Source organism: Rhineura floridana, chromosome 11 (assembly GCF_030035675.1).
Source record: "Rhineura floridana isolate rRhiFlo1 chromosome 11, rRhiFlo1.hap2, whole genome shotgun sequence".
Lineage (NCBI taxonomy): Eukaryota > Metazoa > Chordata > Lepidosauria > Squamata > Rhineuridae > Rhineura > Rhineura floridana.
This window is the reverse complement of record NC_084490.1, coordinates 28,147,523-28,162,566: the sequence shown is the minus strand read 5'-3', so window position 1 is coordinate 28,162,566 and position 15,044 is coordinate 28,147,523. Positions and strand designations below refer to the sequence as shown.

The window sequence follows — 15,044 nt, the reverse complement described above, 5'->3', positions numbered from 1 at the left end:
GAATGTTAGCAATTTAGGAATGTTTTGGAAAGCGTCATAAATTTGTCTTCTTCAAAGGAAAGATTTAGCATAAACATCCCTTCCTTTGAGCATCTGTCCCTCTCTTTTTGAGAGGCACCTGTCACCTTGCTTGTGTCCTAGACAGCCTTGTTGATTCAGGTAATGATTTAATAGGGTTTTTCAGCTCTGCATCAATACGTTATAACTGCAATATTCAATGGAGACGCCCTCCCATTTTACATATAGAAGCCAACTATAGTATTCAAATCTTTAAACTTTAAAAAAAAATAACAAAACCTTTCCCATTGTTCCAAAAATCTGGAGGGAGCTAGGCCAGTGTGTCACATTTATTCCACAAATGCATGCAAAAGACCTTCCATGATGTCATGGTATATAGCCCTAAGCCTCCACCAATCAGGGCCAGTCTTCCTTAAATCAGTGCTTCAGGAATTTTGGGGTCCTGTATAAACTGGGTTAATTTTGTATTCTCCTTGGCTTATACTTTACTGTGTTCATCCACCTAACTTCTGATTGATGAGTCAAAGCTATGAAAAGTGATAAGGTTACCTAAAGGACCTCCTCCTCCTATACAGGCCAGATAGATCACCAAAACCATCAAAGACCTTGCTTGCTGAAAGTGCAAAGCCCTGCTGAGTGTTACCCAACAGCAATACAAAAGCAGGCCTTCGCTATGGTGATACCTACTCTTTGGAATGCTCTTCCCCCGGTATTCGGGACCCACTGACTATAAGTTGCTTCCATGGTTTAGTCAAAACTATTTGTGTGCCCAGGTTGTCCCAGATTAGTAGAACTGCATCCTTCTGGCCTGTTACCTGCAATTTGGGTTCACTGTTTTAAAATGCATTTTTTTAACCATTTTGCAAACTGCTTCCAGATTTATTTCAATGTGTAAGTGGTGTACAAATGTTATCCAAGAAATAAATAAATAAGCCTCTGCGAGAACTAGTTGCCACAAGGAGTCTAACTGTTTGCGGATAAACGGTCAGTCAGCACACAGACCTGGGTAGGGGGAAAGAGGCTGTGTGCTGTTAGTGGGAAAGTCTGCAGAGAGGCAACAAGGGCAAGATTTAGACTCGCCCTTTTCCTGAACTAGCACAGGCTGTGCTGGAGGCACTGCAGCATATTCCACTGAGTGGGGCCCTGACTTGTTCCAAAGTCCTCCCTGACAGCAGCACCCCTGCACATACCATATTTAGAGTTAGGGAGCACCCTGTCAGGGCAGAGCTTTGGAACAGAAGTCAGGGCCTCATGCAGCAGAATGAGCTTGAGGGCCCCCAAATGCAGCAGGGATGGGTTACCACATTTTAAAATAAGTGGACTAATCGATATCACTGTCTAAATAGCTTCCCCACCCCCAATAAGGCTGTTAAGTCCAAAGTCTAAAATTACCTAAACGGCACCACTGGGAGTGTGAGATCTACCCGCAATTGCTCACCTCTGAGGGAAAGTCACTCCATGCTCAGAAGTACTTTGTTATGACATTTTGTAGATGTGTCCTTACAGAAGGGCCCTGCCTCAAAAATGCAAGAGGTGGAGCTAAATGGCTATGGAATGATGGGGCTACATGACCAACTTTGTCTGCAAAAGTTTTTTTTTTTAACTTACATTGTTGTTGAGAGCTTTCTGTACATTTACTATGGAAAGCTTCTTTGACGCAACATAATATTTTTGGTCGCTTTCTTTCCGTTAAGCAAACACTTCATAGACTGTCATTTTTGGATTTAAACACCAGAGGGAGCTAAACCCATACCGAATATTTTTATAAGAAGCGGGAAGGGATTTGGACCAAAAGATCAGTGCAGTAAAAAAGGTGGCTAATCCTTTCCTGGCATGCACATTCTCTGCTCTGCATTGCATCTTACCACCACCACCAGCACCACAAGGTTTCAACACTGAGACTGCATTTGTCACAACACATATTTGGAACACCGTTTAGGGGAAGCAGCTCCAGGGAGGGACAGCATAAGGTCTCTATTAAATGCATTTACTTATTAACCCAGTGCCCCTTGCAGTCCAAAACACGCTTTCAGTAGACAATTGTTCTCTAGCCTGGGAACTTGTAGTTTGGTTATACGTTGCAGTCATGTTAGAAGTACAGGCAAAACTGCCCACTCTTCACTATATGGTTGCACAGCAGGTTACATCAAACACAGTACAATTAAATCATATAAGAATTTCCAACCCCAAAGGCAGTCGCACATGCAGGAGAAAGGTCCTTGAGTTGTCAAAAGATGTAAAAGCCCTGGGTTCCAAATTCAGAAGACTTTTTTTCTTTTTGCAGGGGTAGGGAACCGGTGGCGGTGGCGCTCCAGATGCTGTTAGACTTAATCTGAAGGGGCTCTTGCAATCGAAAGAGAGCATCTCTGTCTAAAGAATTCCATGGCTCAGTGAGAGGGTGCATGATTTGCATGCAAAAAGTCCCATGTTCCAGCCCTCATGCTTCCAGATTTTATTTATTTTTTAATGGAATTTATATCCCACCCTTCCTCCCAGTAGGAGCCCAGGGTGGCAAACAAAAATACTAAAAACACTCCAAAACATCATAAAAACAGATTTTAAAATATATTAAAACAATGTTAACATTTTAAAACAAAGCATCTTTAAAAACATCTTTTTTAAAAAGCTTCAAAAAGATCTTTAAAAGCAATTCCAACACAGACACAGACTGGGATAAGGTCTCTACTTAAAGGGCTTGTTGGAAGAGGAAGGTCTTCAATAGGCACCCAAAAGATAACAGAGATGACGCCTGTCTGATATTTAAGGGGAGGGAATTCCACAGGGTAGGAGCCCGCCACACTAAAGGTCCATTTCCTATGTTGTGCAGAACGGATCTCCTGATAAGATGGTATCTGCAGGAGGCCCTCACCTGCAGAGCGCAATGACTGACTGGGTATATAAGGGGTAAGACAATGTTTCAGATAGGGCCTGGAAAGTCTCCTACCTGAAACCCCGGTAAACCACTGCCACCAACATTGAACTGGATGAACCAATGGTCTGACTCGGTATAAGGTAGCTTCCTATGTAACTCCCATCAGCCCCAACCAGCATAGCCAATGGGCAGGGAAGGGGAAGCCCAGAAACATGTGGCAGGCCAACAGCTTCCCCATCCCTGCTTTACTGAGGTGAGCAATGAAGATACAAGGGATGCGCAGGGAAACAGATCGGTGGCATTAAAAACAACAGCGTTTACTCTCTAAGCAACCTCAGCTAAACAGAGACGGCAGCTGGCCCAGGATCCAGCAGAGTCCAGGCCACCTCAGTCCCACCTTTTGGGGGGGGGGATGTCTGCTGGTTACTGCCAGCGGGGATACCACCAGTGGGGATACCACCAGTGGTAGCTTCTGCCTGTTGTTTCAGGCAGGCACATTGGGGTGATCCTCACCACCAAGGCTCCCCTGTCAGCAGAGATGTCAGATCCAGGCAAAGCTAAGCAGAATACCTGCACCTCATCCAAACCCTCTCAAGGACAGCCGGTCATGGGGTTGGACCACTCTGTCCGTCTGGATCCAACAAACAGTTTATAAACAGTTTGTTTCCTGCCCTTGGCTCCCTTTGGGAGGAAGGGCAGGATATACATTTAAATCATCATCATCATCAGTGAGCCACTCAGCCAAGAGAGGCAGCAACCACATCCAGGGAAAACTGCAAACCTCATAGCAGGGCAATACCTTTTTGAAGCCAACCGAAATGTCACAAATTAGCATGCAAGGTTTTGAAAGCTATTTTGAAAGATATCTTGATCGGCTCAATAGAGGTATTGTCCTAATATGGATCTTGGCATTTTTTTTATGGGCTAACATGGCTACTTTTTGCTCCATACAAGGAAAAACAATTGGGTTAATAACCAATCCAGCAAGAAAGGAAACATAGGGGGCTTCCAGTCTGAACCCCACCCTAAAATAGCACCAATCACATGCCAGCAAATTCAGGTTGCGCAATTATAGTTGATTGGGAGTTCTTACACAAAAAACCCACTTCCTCAAAAAATCAGACTGTTTGTGATAAGGAAAGCCATGGGGGAAACGTGCTGGAAAGCATGGAATAATTCTTGCTTTGACAAATTATCTAACCTCCGCATAAATCAATCAGAACGAATGCTCATTAAATAACCAGCCTTGTCTAATCTCCCTGCAAACCAGTCAGGATGAATGTTTAATAAACTGGTCTGGAAACTTCCATGGAAATGTAAAACTAGAAAAAGCAATGAAAAAATTACTTCAAGATGATCTGAAGATAAGGAAACAAAAGGAATCGATGCCATGAAAATGCACATATGTGGGAGAGGGGGTGGTGCTTCTCAAGAGTTCTTTATACACTGCAACCTGATGGCTCTTCTCTGAAGGCCAGGGCGGGCAACATACTTGGGGCTAAGTATCCTAGGGGAAGTGTCATCGCTCAGTGGTAGAGTATCTGCTTCACATGCAGAAGGTGCCAGCTTCAATCCCTGGCACCTCCAAGTAGGGCTGTCCGAAACCCTGGTGAGCTGCTGCCAGTCAGTGTGGACGGCACTGAACTAGATGGACCAATGGTCTGACTCTGTATAAGGCAGCCTCATATGTTCCCATGCAACCAAAACTTGAAAACAGAGCAAGCACTTTTGATCCTCTTTATTTCTTTGTTTGGGAAAATTTATGAACCACTTCATCAAAAAATCTCTCTGAAATGGTGTACATAAAAATATAAAACAATTCTCAATAATGGACATATAAAATCAGAAGAATTTTAAAATGAATATACATAACTAAAAATGTATGTCTGAATAGGATGGCTCAAATCAAAAAGTTTTCAGGAGGCTTCTAAAACAGTACAGCAAGAGTGCCCGCCTAATGTTAACAGGCAGGGCATTCCATAGCACAGGTGCTGCCACACGAAAAGACTCCTCACAGATGCAAAGTGAACATAATATGGCACACAGATCGAAACAGTTGAGTAGGCACATATGGGACAAAGCAACCCCCCAAGTAAACTGGTCTCAAGCTGTTCAAGGTTTTTATAAACTAACAGTAAAACCTAGAACCTACCCTGGTAGCAAATTGACAGCCAGTGCAATTTATGAGCAGAGGTGTAATATAGTGGCAGGAGCTCACTCCTGGCGTTCATCATAACTAGCATTCTGCATTAACTGCAGTTTCTGGACCAAGCACAAGCCCCACAAAAAATGCACTGCAGTGATCCAGTCTTGAACTACTCCAGTCAAGCTATCCCAGTCCAGAAATGGCTGCAGCAGTCATGTCAGTCAAAACTGGTGGAAGGTGCTCCTAGCCACAGAGGCCACCTGCGTACTTGTCTCTTCAAAGGGAGAGCAACCCTGTCCACAACAGGCAACTGGCCATTTTCTCAGATATAGAAACCACTTGCTTACAAAGCCTCCATCCTGCCAGATTCAAACTCAGTTCATTTGCCCTCATCCAGCCACGCACTACTTCCAGGCACTGGTCCATGGCCTGTATGGCCTCTCCTGATTTGGATGTTACATACAAATAAGAGCTGAGTGTCATTAGCATACTAGCCCCAAATCTCCTGACTGCTCCCAATGGCTTCATATAGATATTAAATAGCATTAGGGATAAAATAAAAACACTGTACAGAACAATGACACCAATGACACTTTTGTGCTTCATTTTTATTGTTTTTCAAATGACTAGATGTAAAAACTTATTGTTTGTCTTTTGTGGCTGGCATTTCCTTCTGCTCCTTGTAAATGCAGAACCAGGGAATCAGTGGCAAAAAGGGCATCCATTCTGGAAGGGTTGAAAGCCGACATTTGCAACTTCAGCACTCCAGCAATCCATCTTCCTTTGAAAGGGAGATATCCTCAGTGCACATCACACCCCTTGAAACTTTTGTGCACCTCTCCTTTCCTCCAGAGAACCCTTGTAGCAGTGCTGAGTGGCTGGGACTCCTTAATCCAGAGGTTGGCAGTGTGGCACCCATGGACAGCGTAGTGTCTTTGAGGTCTTCCCCTACTGCCCACAAAGACTGTGAGATGCCCACTCACTGCCCCCTTGGTCATGAGGAGGTAAGGGTGATTACCTTTCCTCCCTTGAGAAGTATATAGAACTGAAGGAGGCTGAAAGAGGGATGCTTTTTTCCTCTTTCATCTCCATGTGTTCTTCAAGGTTCAGATGAATTCCACTGGATCCAACTTTGACATAGACCCCTTTGAAAATCTAAGTCTGTGCACGTGCACTCTCTCACTCTTACTCTCTTCCCATCTCTTGGGGAGGGGTGACCGATCCAGGGGATGAGAAGGAACCAGAGGGTATGGCACTATGGAATTTGCTCAAAACTCTAAATGCGCCCACAGGCCTAAAAAAGGTTGGTAACCCCTGCCTTAACCTCTCTCTGACATTCCTGCTGCTTCTCAAGTCCAATTTGTCAATGCTTGGGAGAAAATGACCCACAGATGTACCAAATGTATATCAACATTCCCAGTCCAACCCTGCTGCGTCAGACCGAAGGCCTATCTGGCATTCTGTTTGCACATCAGCCAACAAGATGCCTAAGGGAAGCCCAGCATGCAAGCTCAATAGCACTCTACTGTTCCTGTTCCCCAGCAACTGGTATTCAGAAGAATACTGGAGATAATATATAGCCAGCATGACTAGGAGTCATTGCTTCATTTTTATATTTATATTCCAGCAGGACTCCAGCATTGCCACAGTCAAGATCCGGCCCAATGCACCACCACAGGCCACTTCTCCAAGAAGATGTTGCATGAGCAACAAATGCTTCTACCTCCACCTTCCAGTCAATATAGAGAAGATACCCGTCCATCTTCATGAATTTTCTGATGAGTGAGAAGATCCTTTTGTTTGCTGAAGCAGTCCCCGCACATCTCACAAATGTAAGGCCTGTCCCCTCGGTGCTTCTTCTGGCGCTTACAAAAATTGGACGGGTCCCCAAAGGTTTTGCCACACTCAGTACACTGGTAGGCCTTCTCGGACACATGGCACCTCTGGTGTTTGTAGAAATTGGAGGCGTCCGCATAGCGCTTTCCACACGCAGCACAGTGGTAAGGCTTCTCGCCTGAGTGGATCCTGAGTGGTGGTACAGCCAGGTGAATCTCTTCCCGCAAACAGTGCAAGGGAAGGGCCTCTCCTGACGGGGGACACCTTTGTGCAAGACAAGCTCTTGCTTTGCCCTGAAATTCTCCCTACACTGCCGATACTGATGGGGCTTTTCCTCCCAAAGGAATGCCCTTGCTTGGCTTTCCAAGTCCTTTGCTTCCTGTAATGCCTTCTTGGCTTCTGCAGGCTCTGAAGGGAGGAACGCCGGACCCTTTCCTGGTGTTTTTCTTTGGATAGCAAGTTCATCTTCTGAAGAGCCATCTGGCTCACCTGGCCTCCTCTTCTCCACCCACTCAGAGGGAGTTGCCTCACCCCTCCTTCCCCATGTATCCCTGGGCATCTCCAGGGCTCCAGGGCTTTCTTCAGGAGGGCGAACTGTAGCTCGGTTGGCAGTCCTGGCACCTGCTGAGATTTTGAAACATAAATATAAGTTGTCGCATTTAAATTATTCCCAGCAATTGGATGTGCTTGGCAGGCTGACCACAAACCTGTAATTAAAAAGGGGTGTGTGTGGATTCAAACACCATAATGGGCATGGCAGGTGTTTGTGGGGTGGGGCAGGGCATAATTTTTAAAAAGTACATTGATCATGTAATTGGTAAGTAACTGGGTATAACTCACAGGCATTGATGATCAACAGCTTTGCAAGGTCTTGGGGATAGGAGATTGGACTCTGCTGCAAGATTTCCCATGAAATCCTATAAATATAACGGGGCTTACCACTAAGTAAGTGGGTGTAAGATTTCAGTCTCATTGGTCAGAAGACTATTGGAAGAGTCCCGTTACTTCGCTAACTCATAAGAATATCAAGTAGTATTAGTGGTACTAGTAGCAGACCTTGCCATCTAAATCAGGGACAGGGAACATGGCACGCTCCAGATGTTGTGGACTCCAGATCCCATCAGCCCCAGCCAGCATGGCCAAATGGAATGATGAGAGTTGTAATCCAGCAATATCTGGAGGGCACCACTTTGGCTAACTCTCTAAGGTAGAGAGCATAGTTAGAAATAAGGGGGCAAAAGCCTGAAGTAGTAAAGTGCATTTTATTATTATTATTATTACTATTTATTCATTTTATTTCTCGCTTTCGACAAAAAATGTTTCAAAGTGACTTATAGTCAGAAAAACGTACAAAGCTTACAAACATTTAAAAACAAATACATCTTACGTAAGCATTGTTGTTGTATAGCTGTACTTGGTGTTGCTGACACTGTTGGTTCCTCCTTCCTTATATTTCATTATCAATTCCTCCCCTCTTTTGAACTGCATTGTATACATACAGTAAAGATATATTATAAAAAACAAATACATCAAGAAAATATAAAAAAGATTTTATCTAAAAAGTGCGCATCCAACAGTATTGTAAAACTACTATGTCAGAATACAGACAATAAATGCAATGTTTGAATACTTCCCCACATTTAAAAAAAGTAAATTTCCTGTAAGTACACAAAGCCTCACTTTAGAGAAAAGGTCCTAGCCTAGTTTTCTTCTGGCTGTTTTAGATTTCTGCTTGCAAAGAAGTTAATTTTTTTACCCAGAGGATCATTCAATAGTGCCATCCCCAGCTATAGACTGGTGAGGTACAGTCCATTCTATCCCCTCAGAACTCCCCCACCTCATTCTGCTGCATGTGTAGACTAGGCCACAGTCATGAGCAGAGATGTGAATGATGATCAGTAACAGGTTAGATACTTATGTAAAGTTAGGTTTCCCCACACTATTTTGAGAAAAGGTTTTATATTGTGGACACTCCTCTACTTTCTGTTCAACTCAAGTGCAAAGAGCCTTTTCTGTAGAGCCTACGGATGTGAGAGCTCCTAAAAGATTGTAAGCCGACTTTTTTTTAATGACAAGCAATTGTTGCAAGCATTTTTGCTGATCTGAGCTACGGACTGAAAGCTAAAGGAGCTACATTAACTATTTGGCTGTTATCGTTGCTCAGACTGAATTCCGGAACCAGCAGAGTAAGCAAAAAGAAAGTAGGCCTTAGATCAGGGATGGGGAACCTGTGGCCCTCCAGATGTTACTGGAGTCCAACTCTCATCAACCCCAGCCAGTCTGGCGAATGGTCAGGTTACAGGAGCTGTAGTCCAGCAACATCTGGACAGCCCCAGGTTCCCAGTCCCTCCCCTAGATCTTTGAATCTAACCCTTGTTTCTAATATTTATTTATTTATTATGTATTTATTAGATTGATATCCTGCCCTTCCTCCCAGTAGGAGCCCAGGGCGGCAAACAAAAACACTAGAAACACTTTAAAAGTAAAAAAAAAAACAGACTTTAAAATATATTAAAACAAAACATCTTTAAAAACATCTTTCTTAAAAAAACAAGTTTAAAAACATATTAAAAAGCAATTCCAACACAGACGCAGACTGGGATAAGGTCTCTACTTAAAAGGCTTGTTGAAAGATACAAGGATTAACACACAAAGGTCATTTACCCATCTCCTGTGGTGGCTGGTCTTCTTCCCTGGGGACACAAGTCAATTCATGCTGTGGTCCAAGAGGTTTTCTCCATCCCACTTCCTCCCGTGAGACACAGCTGGGATGGATCTGGGAGCTAGGAACATCCCATAATGCAGCAGACAATGCCATCTCCTTCTCAGAAGTCACTTCCTCCAGCTTCATGCAAACAGTGACCTGAGGGTGGTCAAAATGCATCACTTCCCAGCTGGAACAGCCTCCAGGACAAGGGTGAAAGTCCCTTCATTAAAAGTCCCCAGAGAACTTTGTGCTGCTGGAAACATAAATATGAGTTTCTCCAAGTAACTACAGGACTGATGTGAAATCATCAGGAAGCCCAGATATTTCTATGTGGCTTCAGTTTGATAGGCCTCAGGCCACTAATGAGAAACATCCCACAAAGCACTTTTCTCTTCTGCTAATGAATATTGAGGGTCTGCTGAGGTGGTTGTAATTTAGGAACATTACATATGATATTTCAGTATTTCTTATCCCATCCCTGCAGTATGCACGTCCAGAGTGCTCCAAATCCCTGTAGTGTGCACCAGACACCAAGGAGCAGCACAGGCTGCACCATTCATGTATGTAGCAGAGAAGGTGCAGGGAACCTTTGGCCTTCCAGATATTGCTGAACTACAACTCCCCATCAGCCCTAGCAAGCATGGCCAATGGCCAGGGATGATAGAAGATTCAGCAACATCTGAAGGCCCAAAGGTTCTCCATACCTGCGGGGTATGTGTTTGCATGCAGAAAGCAGAGGGGGTCAATTGTGTTAAAGGCCTTGCAAGAGACCTTTCCTGACAATACCGTTCAGCTGCTCACTTCTAAACATAAGACAACAGAAGCGAGCAGCTGAGACATGGAAGAAGAGAACTGTGACAGAGGCACTGTTGCTCTTCACATGGCAGAGATGCAAGATTAAGGCTGCAATTCCAAGTAGCCATAATAAAGAGTAAAGCCCCACTGAACTGTGCCCTTCAGACTTTATTGGAGGACTCACTCGCTGTGGTACCACATCCTTTCTGCCACCATTATATGGTCTGGGTTTAAACTCTCTTGATGTTTTCCCCACCCAGCCAGTTCTATTGGAGGCAAAGTGATCTGCCAACTCTGCGGCCTCTTGAACAGATGTAGGGGAACGGTCTTTGACAAGGAGCCTTATTTCTGGTGGTAACTGATGGTATAATTGATCCAGTATCATGAGGCTTTTCACCTCTTCCACTGACTGAGCTTTGGCACTTCCCATCCACTTTCCAAATATGTCCATCAATTTTGCTCCCAGTTCAACAAAAGACCTCCCTACTTGGATCTGACAGTTTCGAAATAACTTCCTAAAGTAGTCAGGTCCCAGTCTGAATCTTTTGTACACTGCCTCTTTAAACTCGGCATATGTGACAGGCCTGTCTGGGGGGAAATATTGGTATACCTCTGCCAATTCCCCTTTGATCAGATTTGATAAATATTGCATATATTTATCCTCCGGTAGCCCCCACATCTGAGCTGCCTTTTCGAAGGTGTTGAGGTAAATCTGTGGGTCTTGTCCAGGTTCAAACACCGCAAAATCTTTTGGTGTAACCGTTATTTTGGTTTCATTTCTGTCCTTTCTTGTTTCATCAGAATGAAACTTCTCTCTTTCAAATTTTAACTTTTCCACCTGTATCTCAGCATCCAATGCTCGTTGCTTCTCCCTCTCCTCAAACCCCATTCTCATCCTTTCAGTATCCATTCTCATTCTCTCAATTTCCAACTCCTGCTGTTTTTCCTTCTCTGCACCTTCCATCCTCAATCTCTCAGTTTCCAACTTTAACTTCTCTCTCAAATACTCTATATAAGGGGGATTGCTTGAGTACCCTTCTGGGTTCTCTTCTCTGACAGGTTGTTTTTGTTGAACAGATGCGAATGCTATCAATGCTACTCGCAATTCATCTACCCCTTTACCCTCGTGAGGTAAATTGAATGTTATGCACTTCTCCACCAGCTCCTCTCTTTTCATCTTTATATATTCAGCCATGTTTTTAGGAGTTCACTCGCACTTTGCCACACACTCTTTGCCAGTCACTCTCACAAGTAATCTTTATTTGTTATTTCTTTTACTTACTTCCGAGTAAACATGCTCAGCATTGCACTGCATAGATCCATCTGCATGAGAGAAAAGAGGGGTATAGTAAGAGGGGCATCTCCCATGGGACAGACCGAAACCTAGTCCTTGCACTACTAGCCTGTTACAAATTGAGCCTAACATCTGAGCTAGATTTAAAATACTATACAATTGCAACAGTAAAGCTTCCAGTGAGGATGGCAAGCATGGCAACCTCTTCAAACCTTCGAAGCCTAAAGTATGCTTATGTGCAAGTCTGATCTCTCTGCCTCTTGCTGCCTCAGGGCAAATTCCTCTCCTAGGACCACAGCCTGGGTACGAGTCTCTGGGCGACATTCCCAAACCCAGTTCTGCATTTCCTCTGGCAAAATGTTCAGGAACTGCTCCAGGATGAGCAGCTCTAGGATTCGCTCCTTAGTGTGGATCTCTGGCTTCAGCCACCGATAGCAAAGTTCATGCACGCTTCCATAAGCCTGGCGCGGCCCCTTGGCCTCCTGGAAACAGAAATGCCTGAAGTGCTGCCGCCGAGTCTCACTACCAATGTCACAGCGGCACAAGATGGCTGCCTTGAACTTCTCATAATCTCCTCTGTCTCTAGAGTCGAGGCTGCTGTAGGCCTGTTGGGCTGCCCCACTGAGGGCAGGCACAAGTCGGACCACCCACTGATCTCTTGGCCATTGGCAGGCATCAGCCACTTGTTCAAAGGTGGACAGGTACACCTCAACATCATTGTCCAAAGTGAGTTGAGAAACTTGAAGGTTGCCCCAAGCAGGAGAAGAGGTTGGCATAACTACTGGAGCTACTGTCTCCTCCCACTGGACTTCCCGGTGCTGCGATGCCTCCCGGCTTTCACTCCTGGACTGTTGCAATGCCACCCACCTCAGAAGCTCCCCAGATGTCCCAGCTGGGATGATAATAGAGGGATTACTTGCACACTTCAGGCCCTCCTCTGGCACAGAGTCGTCTAGGTCCTCAATTTTCACCATTGGCAGTAGGCCCCGGTTGAGCAGAGCTTCATTTTGTATGCCCAAGGCTATAGCCATCATCACCCCAGCTCTAAGATGTGCTTTTCAAAGCTGGATCTACGCGTCTCTTTCCAAATCAGGGTGAGGCTATGCTGGAGACCCCTGGCCTCAGAATTCAAACAGAAGCCTTCAAGTCCTGCACTTACAAAGATCTAGCAGGCCTAAAGGGACATGCCACTAAAATAACAGGTTGTTTTTCAGCCTAGCAAAGGAGGCAACTGAAATATAAGAGTGTGAGAGAGTATACAGAAATGTCCACTTTCACATCCCACCATCATCATCACTCAAAACACAGCAAATTGTTTTTGAATTTAAGGTTACCAGAATGAATGCAGGACAGGGCTTTTGCATCTTTCAACAGAAGAATGTAACCAGGACCAGCTTTTCCCCCGTTACTACACTATGCTGGGAGAAGTTGCAGCTGTCAAAATTCTCCCTTATACTCAACTTATTTGTGTGAGTTTTTAATCTGCTTTGTCCCTAGAGAGTAGATAACACCATTTAGGTGTATATTATTTATTACATTTATATTGTATACACTTAAGAACATTTTTTCATTTTACAACAGCCCTATGAACTAGGTAAGGCTGACTCCTAACAAATTACCTCCGAACGCCTAGTGAGCTTCAAAGTTCAGCAGAGGTTTGAAGCTAGCTGAAATGTCCCTGCTGCTGTTTCAAATCATTTATACAATAGTTTTAATTATTTATTGCCAGTTATTATTATCATCAGTTATTATAAAAACCATATATCCCATCACTCACCTTCACAATAACAGCAATGGGTGGGCCATTGTTCGCTGTTTTACAAATGGAGAACTGGGGCCAATAAAGCAGCTTGCTTAAAGCCACAAAATATGTGAGAATCCAACACTCTCCAAACCCCCATGAAAATATCTCATCACTGTGGACCAGGTTGGCTGGCCTGGAAATAACTGAACTAAGGAGATGCTAGATAGTTGGCCACTTAGTAAAAACAACTTCCATAGACTCATTTGGTACGCTAGATATACATGGAAGTAGAGAGAAATTACCAGATCTTTTCAGCAGTTTGCCCAGGAGCAAAAATTCCTTCCTGATTTCATACATGGCAAAAAGATTAAATCTCAACCACCACCACCCAGAAAAGAAAGTAGTCTTATGTCTTAATGTTATCATCTAGGTTAGCACATAGAAGCTTAAATACTCTGATGAACAATGGTTCAGTATATATACACCTAAGCACTGTATAGGACACAACACTTACAAGAAACAATGTCAAACTCTTAGGCAGGGAACTCCTGGTTTCAAATCCCCACTCAGCCTCAGTGTTTAATGGATGACTTTGGTTCAGACACTATCTGTCAGGAGGGGAACCATGTATACTGCTCTCACATGAGCTCTTTGGAAAAGGGGGTGGCTTATATTATTATTACATAGTCTCTGCTTGCAATTTACTGTACAAAACTGGGATGGGTTTGTGTGACAGTAGCACATTATGACAGGGGAAGAACAAGGAGGTGGAGCTCAATTTGAGCCACAGTTAGCCTCTCAACCCATTCTGAAATATTTTATCTTTGAGCATGCAAAGACTTATTCATACACTGAACAACCATCATTCTCTTCATAATATACTAGATGAACAGCTAAGCCAGGTGCACTAAGCAGACCAGAGTCAACTGACTAGTGAGGCTGTGTGTGACAAGGTCTTGCCTGCTTTTGTGGCCTCTAACCATAAAACAGGTGATCTTCCCTCACATCATGGAGATGAAACATTATCCACTGCTAATGTCCATATGTGAAGCTGCTATTAAAGGCAGAGCTGCAGAGTCCACTTGAAATGGTGGCAATCCTACCCGACACTTCTCCTTTAAAAAGGGGCGGGGAGGGAAACGATTCAAGGGAAAGGTAGCTCCCGAACGGTGGAATTTGCAGGTTTTCTGAATTCGACACCTACTTAGTAAAACTGATGGTGTACCAAAGTATGGAGTTTGCTAGCTAACTGCTAAATTTATTTATCAAGCACGAACTTGGCACACACGCACACACACACAAGTTCTTTGGGAAATCGCCTTGAGGCTGCATTCCTATTCACACATACAGTACTTGGGAGTAAGATCCACGGAGCTCAGTGGAACTTCCTTCCAAGTGAACATGCGTAAAATCAGAGTGAAAGTTTTATTTATTATATTTATATCCCGCCCTTTCTCCCAGTAGGAGCAATTTACTGCAATTTGCTCCCTACTCTTCCCTACTGGTAAAAAAAAATCAGCGGTAGGTTATCTGCTCTGTTTTGGTTCTTCAGTCCCTCCCTTCCTCCCTCCCTCTCTCTCTCTCTCTCTCTTTCTCCAACCCAAACTCACCCTGAGAAGCGCTTGCTCTCGA

The 15,044-nt window shown here is 44.1% G+C and overlaps 1 pseudogene; it reads right to left on the bottom strand.

Moving 5' to 3' along the window:
- Nucleotides 1-5,215: 5,215 nt before the first annotated feature.
- On the bottom strand, nucleotides 5,216-12,699 carry LOC133367665 (zinc finger protein 397-like; annotated as a pseudogene).
- Between the last annotated feature and the right edge of the window lie 2,345 nt (nucleotides 12,700-15,044).